Below are 10,000 nucleotides of genomic sequence, written 5' to 3'. Positions count from 1 at the left end.
TTTCTCTTTTGCCAGTCCTACACAAGCAGGTGGAAAAGGGCCCATGTCCTGTCAAGAAATGCACCAATCCCCGTGAGGGTTTCAGAAACCGAAGTCTCATCCGCTCTCTCACGTTGGGGAAAAAATGGTGCACGCGCCTGCTTGTGCGGAGCGCGTCCCACCTCTGCTGCCACTCGTCAAAGAGCCAGTTCCGGACTTCAGCAGCGCTGTCTGCCGGTCGGCCTAAGATGTTATTGACCCCATCCGGATTTCCCTTCCGGAGCCAATACAGCGCACCCCTTTCCCTGACCAGCAGGTCAAGTGGGGGGATTGCTGTGATGACTAGTAGCGCATCGGCGGAAGTCGTGCTGTATGCTCCAGTGAGGCGCAACAGCGCTTGGCGCTGCAGCCTCCTCATCGCCGCCGCAGGTTTTCTCTGTCTCAGCCTATGAGCCCAGACACTCGACCCGTAAGCCGTGATGGCCACGAGAATGCTCGAGTGATATAGCCTTAATGTCTGCAATGGCAGATGGTATTGCTTGTTTGCAATACTGGCTATCTTGTGGAAGAGGGCCTGGCTTTTGCGACATACGATCTCGATATGCGCAGAGAACAGTCTGGACTCATCGAGGTGGATTCCCAGATACCTCGCCATGCGTGTTCGCCTGATAGCTCCATCGTTGGCACCGCCAGCAATTCGGAGTACAGGGCCACGTGCCAAACGGCCGCGCAGCAAGATATACACAGTCTTCTCAGCAGACAGCTTCAGCTTCACTTTGTGGCACCACTGCTGCAGGGCGTTGAGCGCTGCGTTGCAGTTTACTTCCAACATTGCCCGAGAGTCACCTTCTATCACTAGAAGGATGTCATCGGCGTACGCTACTACGCCTCGCACTTGTCGCAGTTCTCCTAGTTCCGCCAACACAGGCTCGAGGCCTACATCCCAGAATATGGGACCGCAGACCGAGCCCTGTGGGCATCCCTTGGTGATCGACTTCTCAACCGCCCGCCCCGGGCACCGCAAAACCGCCCGCCGGTTACGGCAGTAGTCTAGCAGGCACCGGTACAGGGGCCCAGGACATTCCAACTTCCTTAGGCTGTCGAACAGTGCCGGCCACCATAGGTTGTCGAAAGCCCCAGCGATGTCAACCATTATCCCCGCAACGTACTTGGCTGTAGATGTGTCCACCAACAACATTGCCTTGTTTATAGCATCTGCTGCACACAGACCCCTCCTGAATCCATATTGGTCGGGACTGCGTCCCCTAAGTTCCCGGTGTTGCTCTAGCCGAAGGCATAGGAGCTTCTCCTGGAGCTTAGCCATGGAGTTCAAGAGACAGATGGGTCGGTATGATTTCGGCACTTCCGGATCCTTGTCCTCACCCTTTCTCAGAATGACCACTTCGGCCAACTTCCACGATTCTGGTACCCGTCCCTGACGTAAGCACTCATTGTAGAGGTTAGTCAGGTAAGGGCAGATCTCCGCGCACAGGGCTTGGAGAACCTCGGCAGCGAGTCCATCATGGCCCGTCGCCTTTTTACGGCGCAATTCAAGAATTGCGGCGGTAACTTCACGTTCAGTGAACGGAGCAACAGGCGTCTCATCGGCATACAGCTCATGGAGTTGTCGCCTCAAATTCCCCTGTTCCTCGTCCTCATCTTCGCTACTATCGTCGGGCAATAAGGTACTCATGAGGAGCTCAGCTGACTCTTGCCAGTCCTTGGTGTGACTGCCATCGATCTTCCTTAGGGTCGACAGGACCGTCGGTGACCGAACTTTTGACACGGCAATCTTGTACGGTGTACCCCAGGGGTCAGCCGCCAGACTGTCACGAACAAAAGACTGCCAACTCTCAGTCCGTACTGTGTGCAGTGCCCGCTTAAACACGGCTTTGGCCCGCCTGTACCGCGCGAGCGTGGCCTCACGAATGTGATCGCCTACGCTGCGCTGGTAATGCCGCCGCGCTCTTCTGCATTCGCGTCGGAGACGCTGCAGCTCAGGGTTCCAAGGTGCCTTAGGCATTTTCCCTGTGTGGGCCAACGGGACTGCGCCTGTTGCTGCTGTCTGTATGGCCGCCGTCAGATCTTCTGCAGCTTTGTCAACGTCCACAACGCGATCCATTGGCCAATTCGGTATCACTAGATTACCTCTTAGTCGATCCCAATTAGCCTTTCGCCAGTTGTACTTGACGGTGCCGTTCACCTGGTCTTCAGGAGGAGGCTCCCCATCATAGGCTACAGTGAATGTGATCAGATTGTGGTCACTTAGTGTCATTCCCCGCCATACCTTCCAGTTCTCCGCACGGAGATGCTCGTGTGCACTCTTCAGTGTCACATCGATATTCGAGGTCGCTCCACGGCGGCCTTCGAAAGTTGGTGGGAAGTTTGGTCGGTTCAGCACTTCTAGTCTGAGCTCGTGAATTGCTTCAGCGAGTCTCTCACCTCGCCTGGCGGCGCGTCGAGCACCAAGAGGCGTGATGTCACTGTGCCATAGGGGTGACATGGCATTTGCGTCCATTGTGCAAATCAGCAAGTCATTGCGGTAGAACCCAACCGCCTCTTTTAACTGGTCGATATACGGTCTTTCTCTGTGCCTGTACTGAAAGTACATATTTAGCACGAAAAAGGTGAAATCGCCAGTATTTATCTCAGCTAACACCATGCATCTGTTGCTTAGGTGCGCCACTTTGACTGCTCTGAAGGAACGATTTAGCACAACAATTGCTGCCATAGGATGCTCTCCCCCAGCCAGGATCTGAGCTGTTGTCGGCATATATCGGATCTTTCCGTCCCTAGAGTAGGGCTCTTGCAGACATAATATGTCTAGAGACTCCTCCTCCGCTCGGCGTCGTACCTCCTGCATCACCGCTTGCGTTCGCGCGCAGTTCAGCTGTCCTATCTTAACCGACATTGGCATTGTGATTTTTCACAGTCCGGTCGGGGACAGGAGAGGTAGCGGCCGGAATGGAGACGGTTGACGAGAGGTCTTGTCTCCCATAGTCTGTCCGCTGGATTTTGCGTTGAGTGAGAATCCTGTAGTAGGCACACTCTTTGCCTGGCGTTTCGCATGTGCGATTACGCTTTTTGCACGGGATACAGACCGCTCGGTCCCCCGCTTTTCTACAGTCCTTCCTCATGTGGCCGTTCTCGCCACAGTGCCCACATGTTATTATACTCGGGTCCTGCTTGCAGAACCTTACCGAGTGGTTCACATCCTGGCACCGCGTGCAAACGACTAAGTCCAGGTAGTCGTCAACCGGCATGGACTCAAAGCCCATGTACAGTCGCTTCTGCCTCAGAATCGCGACTCTGAGTCTGGGGCTTACTTCCACCACGAGATGTGATGTTTGTTTGCCCCTTGGCCCAGTCCGGAACTTCGGCTTAAACTCCTGGCGAAACTGTGTTTCGGAAAGTCCTCCAAGGTCGTTTTGCTTTCGAGTTAGCTCAACCACAGCTTCATTCTTCATGACACATGGTACATGATATATGATTATCTGCGGATTGAGCTTTTTCGGCAGTTCGCACTTGAGTGCTTCTGTCAGTTTGTTGTTAGCTAGAAGCTTCTGGCGATCAGTCTCAGACGCCACATCTACGATGAGCGTCGGGCCGTTTGTGGCGACCCGTGAGAACTTCACACCTTCAACTTCAGGCTTGACCAGGGAGGTGAATTTCTTTCTCACTTCTGCGCCAGTTTCATTGCCCTTGGACTTGATGAAGAGCGTTGCCTTCTCAGTCAGGGCTTTGGTTATCATCGCCTGCGTTTTCCGTTCTGGTATGGGTGGAGCGGCGGCAACTTGTGCAAAGGTCTTGGGTGGCGCCGTGGGCACCGCCTTCGTCCTCGCCAGCTCCTCCTCCAAGGCTTCCACCCTTCCGGTGAGGGCCGACTGCGCCATGGCCCAATCAAACAACTTAGCTCTCAGTTGTCTCTTAAAGTCCCCCAGATTTCCCTCCTCGACCAGTTGTCCCGGTTTTAGAGAGTCGTCCACGAGCTTCAGGACGTCCTCGAGCCGCGTCGCGATAAGCTTCACGGTCGCAAGATCGCTTGGGCTTGCCTTGTATCGGGACGTGCCGTCATCGACTGGGCCGCCAGGCTGTTGTCCGGCTACCTGCGCCGAGTCCGGCTGCTTGTTCGGTTTCCGCTTCTTCCGTCGTGTCCGGGACTTGCGTCTCTCGGCACCCGACATTGGTGAAGAGGCGCGGCTACTGCTGGCGCTTTCCCCGACTGGGCCGCTGGGCAGTTGCCCGGCTACCTTCGCCGGTTTCGGCACACTTTTCGCCGTCTCCGGCAGTTGAGACTTCGGCCGTGGGGCCGCCGTCTCTCCCGCCGGGCGAGTCTGGGTGAGCTTGCCGGTGCCGACTGGGCCGCTGGGTCTTTGCCCGGCTACCTGCGCCAGCTTTGGCTCGCTCGCAGCCTTCCCCGCCGGCGGTGTCGTTGGCTGCGAGGCCTTCGTCTCCGCCTTCGGTTCGGACTTCCCCGTTGCGCCTTCCCCGACTGGGCCGCCGGGCTTGCGCCCGGCTACCTGCGCCGGTTTCGGCTTGTCTCCCGTCTTAGGTGCCGCTTTCGGCGCCGGCTGGCGGGGTGGCGGCATCAGATCGGTTACAGCGTCCGCACTCAGCGATCTCTGCCGGAGCAGTTTTCGCAGGTGTTTCTTCTGCTTCCTCACTTTTGCCTTCCGTTCTTTCTCACTGTCACTTTCACTCGCGTCTGCAAGCGTCCGTGCCAGCGTCTCGCTTGCTGCAGTCTTAGCGCTCCGTGCACGAGGTGTACGGAGCTCCAATTCTGGCTCGCTAAGCGCGGGGTCATGGTCTTCTGGCCTATGGGCCTCCGACTGCCCTTGTGTTGGGAGTTCGTCTTGACACGGAGTGTCAGACTCGTCCCCTGAATGGTTGGTGTTGTGACTCCGCGACGGCCCACCAGTTCCGTCGGGACAAGGTTGATTGAGAGAAGCCATGTGGTTCCCACGATCAGCTAGGGATATAAGTGGTCCACCCAGGCGTTGCCCCGCCCACCTGAGTAAGCCTTATACAACAGAGGGTCGGCCGGTCCTCTGAGGTGGCTGACTCACGACTGTTCACAACTCAACAGCCTTGCGCCCCATAGCCGCCAGCTAACGCAGAGGGTGAGGGGTGATTATAGAGATTGTCCTTCTCTTGCCCAGGCGGTTAAGCCAAGACTCCGGTCCGAAACACGCACGACGTTCCACTGCGCGCCTCACAGCGGTCGTTGAAGTACGTGTCTCAGATTACGGACGGCGCTGGTAGCGCTTGCCAGCACCGGGCTCGGGCACCCCGGGTTTGCCAGGCCCGTACGTCGGCTGTATTAGCCTTCGTCCCTGTGGTCGTGGTCTTAGACCACTCAGGAGCATCCTCCTGGGGGCAGCTCCCGGTGACTTCCACGTTGCGAAGGCCGATGCCGGCCTCCACTCCGCAGTTATACACCAAGGAATCCTCCGAGCGAGGCCGGGTCGCCGCCCGCGTTGCATCCTCTGAAAGTCAGAGGGCGCTTCGCAGTCAGCGCCCTTCCCCGCGCGTGGACATCGGCCTGCTTCCGCTTTGGCCCTCAAAAGTGAGAGCCTTGGTTTCCGCAGGAACGATGACCGCCCTACTCCCCACTGTGCTTTGTGCGCCAACCGCACACGCCAACCACAACCAACATTACATGTGGCCGGGCGGCGCCGCTAAGTTGTCCGGGCGCGGCCGGCGGAGCCGGGCGCAGCCGGGCCCGCGCCCGCCGCCAGCGTAGCCGCGAGAGCGGGCTGTCAGCCAGAGGCCGACCGCCCGCCCAGCGCCAGCCAGCAGCGCGCGCATCGCCCGGCCGCACCCGGCCCCGCGCAGCGCAGCCGACACGGCAGCGCGCAAGCGCACAGCCCGACCGGCAGCCAAGACCCGCCACTACCCCGGCCAACCGCGCCGCGCCCGGCTAGCGCCGGGCGTTCACGCGCGAGGCCGGGGCCACAGCAGGACCGCCGCCAGCGAGCCGAGCGAAGCGCACCGCCGTGCGCACAAGTCCAGCAGTAGCGCGCCAACTCACGTCGACACACTCCGCTGCACGCGCACGCACTACGTACGAGCTTGGATACTAGACTTAAGAGTCCGACACCTACAAGCGCTCGCAGTAGTGGGAGACGCGCACTCGGCCGGAAAGGGTCGATGTTCGATCCAACCGCCTCGTGCAGACGTCTCCTTGTGGGGAGTATACCTCCCGTGGCACTTGTGTCATGGAGCTCAGCATTCCACGGCCGATAAGTCAACCGCGATAACGCCTTGCTCCTGCTGTGGGGAGTGAGTTCCGTAGCGCGCACAGGCAGAGACGGAAACACATCCTCTCAGAGAGCGTGAAATGACTTTAACGCAAAAGCGGCGCCCGCCGCACCCCAGCCAGGGCCAGGGCGCAGCGGGCGCCGCCCCAGCAAAAGCGGCGCCCGCCGCATCCGAGCCGAAGCCGAGACACAGCAGACGCCACCATCGCATGGAGCCGCACCACGCCGCAGCCCGGCCGAAGCCGAGGCACAGCAAGCGCCGCCTTAGTAAAAGCGGCGCCCGCCGCACCCCGGCCAAGGGCCGAAGCACAGCAAGCGCCGCTATAACTTGTAAGTGCCATTCGCCAGTGAGCAAGGATACTAGACCGGAGTCCGACACCTTATCGCTCACGGCGAGCAAGGCTGCAGAGCCCGGTTTGGAGGGGCCAGTTGCCCAGTCCCACCGCATCCGAGCTTGCGCCCTGCACGGGAGTCGCCCTTCTCTCATTGGTTTCACCGGTTGCCCGGCTACTCGCATCTTACACCACGGGGAGGTTGAGAGATCGGACATTTAGCCGCCCGTCTTCTACCAGTATAGGTGGACTCCACCACTGGTTAGACAGCATAACGGCCTTCGTAAGATAGTAGATAGGGACAGCGGGAATCTCGTTAATCCATTCATGCGCGTCACTAATTAGATGACGAGGCATAGGGACAGCGGGAATCTCGTTAATCCATTCATGCGCGTCACTAATTAGATGACGAGGCATTTGGCTACACTAAGAGTGTCATCCGTTACTCCCAGGCCGTTTACCCAAGCTTGCTTGAATTTCTGAGCGTTGACACGTTCAGAGCACTAGGCAGGAGTCGCATGTCAGAGCAGACAGACCCACCCATCGACGCGACTCCCACCCGGGGCATGTCCAAGCCGCCACAGGCAACAGCGGGGAGCAACACCCAAGTCAGCCCTGCAGCGCGATATCGACCGAGCAGCGCGGGACATCAAGCACTGCAGGTCCGCGACTGACCCAGCAGACCTCATATTGCCACCGAACCCCGGTGGTGGGGACGCCAAAGGGGATAAGCCCCAATGACGTGGGATTTGGGACGCGGCGTGCCCGTACCCGGGTGCCCCCAACCTACACAAAAAAGAGTCGCCGTCTTAAAAAACCACACGGGTGACGGACGAGCTCGGGAACCTACCGTGGGCACCCAACGCAGCAGTAGCCACAGCACACATGGTGCCAGGTTCAGTGAGGAAAGCTAGAACCGCAGACCTCGGTCGAACCTACACCCCTCGGATAAGCCGTTACTCTCGGGTGTCCCCTCAGGCGCAACACGTCAGGGCACACAGGCACAAGACGGCGCGGCCGCAGGTGTGAAGTCCAATGGGTGGAAATCACATTGCGGCAACACCCGCTAGGGCCATCGCAATGCTTTGTTTTAATTAGACAGTCGGATTCCCCCAGTCCGTGCCAGTTCTGAGTTGATCGTTGAATGGCGGCCGAAGAGAATCCGCGCACCCGCGCGCCCCCGGAGGAGCACGCTAAGGCGGACGCGGCCTCGCAGCAAGGAAGATCCGTGGGAGGCCAAGGCACGGGACCGAGCTCGGATCCTGCACGCAGGTTGAAGCACCGGGGCGCGAACGCCGCGCAGGCGCGCGCATCCTGCACCGCCGGCCAGCACGAGGCCAACCAACGGCGAGAGCAGACCACGCCCGCGCTAAACGCCCGCACTTACCGGCACCCCTACGGCACTCACCTCGCCCAGGCCCGGCACGTTAGCGCTGACCCACTTCCCGACCAAGCCCGACACGCCCCGATCCTCAGAGCCAATCCTTATCCCGAAGTTACGGATCCAATTTGCCGACTTCCCTTACCTACATTATTCTATCGACTAGAGGCTCTTCACCTTGGAGACCTGCTGCGGATATGGGTACGAACCGGCGCGACACCTCCACGTGGCCCTCTCCCGGATTTTCAAGGTCCGAGGGGAAGATCGGGACACCGCCGCAACTGCGGTGCTCTTCGCGTTCCAAACCCTATCTCCCTGCTAGAGGATTCCAGGGAACTCGAACGCTCATGCAGAAAAGAAAACTCTTCCCCGATCTCCCGACGGCGTCTCCGGGTCCTTTTGGGTTACCCCGACGAGCATCTCTAAAAGAGGGGCCCGACTTATATCGGTTCCGCTGCCGGGTTCCGGAATAGGAACCGGATTCCCTTTCGCCCAACGGGGGCCAGCACAAAGTGCATCATGCTATGACGGCCCCCATCAACATCGGATTTCTCCTAGGGCTTAGGATCGACTGACTCGTGTGCAACGGCTGTTCACACGAAACCCTTCTCCGCGTCAGCCCTCCAGGGCCTCGCTGGAGTATTTGCTACTACCACCAAGATCTGCACCGACGGCGGCTCCAGGCAGGCTCACGCCCAGACCCTTCTGCGCCCACCGCCGCGACCCTCCTACTCGTCAGGGCTTCGCGGCCGGCCGCGAGGACCGGCCATGACTGCCAGACTGACGGCCGAGTATAGGCACGACGCTTCAGCGCCATCCATTTTCAGGGCTAGTTGCTTCGGCAGGTGAGTTGTTACACACTCCTTAGCGGATTCCGACTTCCATGGCCACCGTCCTGCTGTCTTAAGCAACCAACGCCTTTCATGGTTTCCCATGAGCGTCGATTCGGGCGCCTTAACTCGGCGTTTGGTTCATCCCACAGCGCCAGTTCTGCTTACCAAAAGTGGCCCACTTGGCACTCCGATCCGAGTCGTTTGCTCGCGGCTTCAGCATATCAAGCAAGCCGGAGATCTCACCCATTTAAAGTTTGAGAATAGGTTGAGGTCGTTTCGGCCCCAAGGCCTCTAATCATTCGCTTTACCGGATGAGACTCGTACGAGCACCAGCTATCCTGAGGGAAACTTCGGAGGGAACCAGCTACTAGATGGTTCGATTAGTCTTTCGCCCCTATACCCAGCTCCGACGATCGATTTGCACGTCAGAATCGCTACGGACCTCCATCAGGGTTTCCCCTGACTTCGTCCTGGCCAGGCATAGTTCACCATCTTTCGGGTCCCAACGTGTACGCTCTAGGTGCGCCTCACCTCGCAATGAGGACGAGACGCCCCGGGAGTGCGGAGGCCGCCGCCCCGTGAAGGGCGGGGAAGCCCCATCCTCCCTCGGCCCGCGCAAGGCGAGACCTTCACTTTCATTACGCCTTTAGGTTTCGTACAGCCCAATGACTCGCGCACATGTTAGACTCCTTGGTCCGTGTTTCAAGACGGGTCGTGAAATTGTCCAAAGCTGAAGCGCCGCTGACGGGAGCGATTATTCCGCCCGAGAGCATCCCGAGCCAACAGCGGCGCGGGTCCGGGGCCGGGCCAGGTAGGTCCGTCATCCGGGAAGAACCGCGCGCGCTTGCCGGGAGCCCGAGCGCCCAAAGGGGCGAATCGACTCCTCCAGATATACCGCCGAGCAGCCAGCCAGGACACCGGGGCTCTGCCCAACAGACGCGAACCGAGGCCCGCGGAAGGACAGGCTGCGCACCCGGGCCGTAGGCCGGCACCCAGCGGGTCGCGACGTCCTACTAGGGGAGAAGTGCGGCCCACCGCACACCGGAACGGCCCCACCCCGCGGCGAGTGGAAAGGCAACCGGACACGACCCCGCCGCGGATTGCTCCGCGCGGGCGGCCGGCCCCATCTGCCGAGGGCGGGGGCCAGTGGCCGGATGGGCGTGAATCTCACCCGTTCGACCTTTCGGACTTCTCACGTTTACCCCAGAACGGTTT

This window comes from Schistocerca gregaria, unplaced genomic scaffold (genome assembly GCF_023897955.1).
Source record: "Schistocerca gregaria isolate iqSchGreg1 unplaced genomic scaffold, iqSchGreg1.2 ptg000804l, whole genome shotgun sequence".
Lineage (NCBI taxonomy): Eukaryota > Metazoa > Arthropoda > Insecta > Orthoptera > Acrididae > Schistocerca > Schistocerca gregaria.
Note: the sequence above shows the minus strand (reverse complement) of the source record.